Source organism: Mastomys coucha, chromosome X (assembly GCF_008632895.1).
Source record: "Mastomys coucha isolate ucsf_1 chromosome X, UCSF_Mcou_1, whole genome shotgun sequence".
NCBI lineage: Eukaryota > Metazoa > Chordata > Mammalia > Rodentia > Muridae > Mastomys > Mastomys coucha.
The window spans coordinates 136,961,027-136,962,381 of record NC_045030.1 but is presented as its reverse complement, the minus strand read 5'-3'; positions in this window follow the sequence as shown (position 1 = coordinate 136,962,381).

The window sequence follows — 1,355 nt, the reverse complement described above, 5'->3', positions numbered from 1 at the left end:
TGCTGATGATATGATAGTATACTTAAATGATCCCAAAAATTCCACCAGAGAGCTCCTAAACCTGATAAACAACTTCAGCAAAGTAGCTTCATGTAAAATTAACTCAAGCAAATCAGTGGCCTTCCTCTACACAAAAGACAAACAGGCTGAGAAAAAAATTAGGGAAATAACACCTTTCACAAAAGTCACAAATAATATAAAATACCTTGGTGTAACTTTAACTTAAGAAAGTAAAAGATCCGTTTGACAAAATCTTCAAGTCTCTGAAGAAGGAAATTGAAGAAGATCTCAGAAGATGGAAAGATTTCCCATGCTTGTGGATTGGCAGGATTAATATAGTAAAAATGGCCGTCTTGCTGAAAGCAATCTACAGATTCAATGTAATCCGCATCAAAATTCCAACTCAATTCTTTGCAGACTTAGGAAGAGCAATTTGCAAATTCATCTGGAATAACAAAAAACCCAGGATAGCCAAAACTATTCTCAACAATAAAGGAACCTCTGGTGAAATTACCATCCCAGAACTTAAGCTGTACTACAAAGTAATTGTAATAAAAACTGCATGGTATTGGTACAGTGTCAGGAGGGTAGATCAATGGAATAGAATTGAAGACCCAGAAATGAATCTACAAACTTATGGCCACGTGATCTCTGACAAAGGAGCTAAAACCATCCAGTGGAAAAAAGACAGCATTTTCAATAAATGGTGTTGGCTCATATGGCGGTTATCACATAGAAGGCAAATTGATCCATTCTTATCTCCTTGCACAAAGCTCAAGTCCAAATGAATCACATAAAACCAGATACACTGAAACTAGTAGAAAAGAAAGTGGGGAAGAGCCTCGAGCAAATAGGCACAGGGGAAAATTTTCTGAACAGAACGCCAATAACTTATGCTCTGAGATCAAGAATTGACAAATGGGACCTCATGAAGTTGCAAAGCTTCTGTAAGGCAAAAGACACTGTCAATAGGATAAAATGGCAACCAACAAATTGGGAAAAGATCTTTACCAATCCTATATCTGATAGAGGACTAATATACAATGTATACAAAAAACTCAAGAAGTTAGACTTCAGAGAAACAAATAACCCTATTAAAAAATGGGCTACAGAGCTAAACAAAGAATTTTCAATTGATGAAAACCAAATGGCTGAGAAGCACCTAAAGAAATGTTCAATATCCTTAGTCATCAGGGAAATGCAAATCAAAACAACCCTGAGATTTCACCTCACACCAGTCAGATTGGCTAGCATAAGAAACTCAGGTGACAGCAGATGCTGGAGATTTTATGGAGAAAGAGGAACACTCCTTCATTGCTGGTGGGATTGCAAGCTGGTACAACCACTCTGGAAAT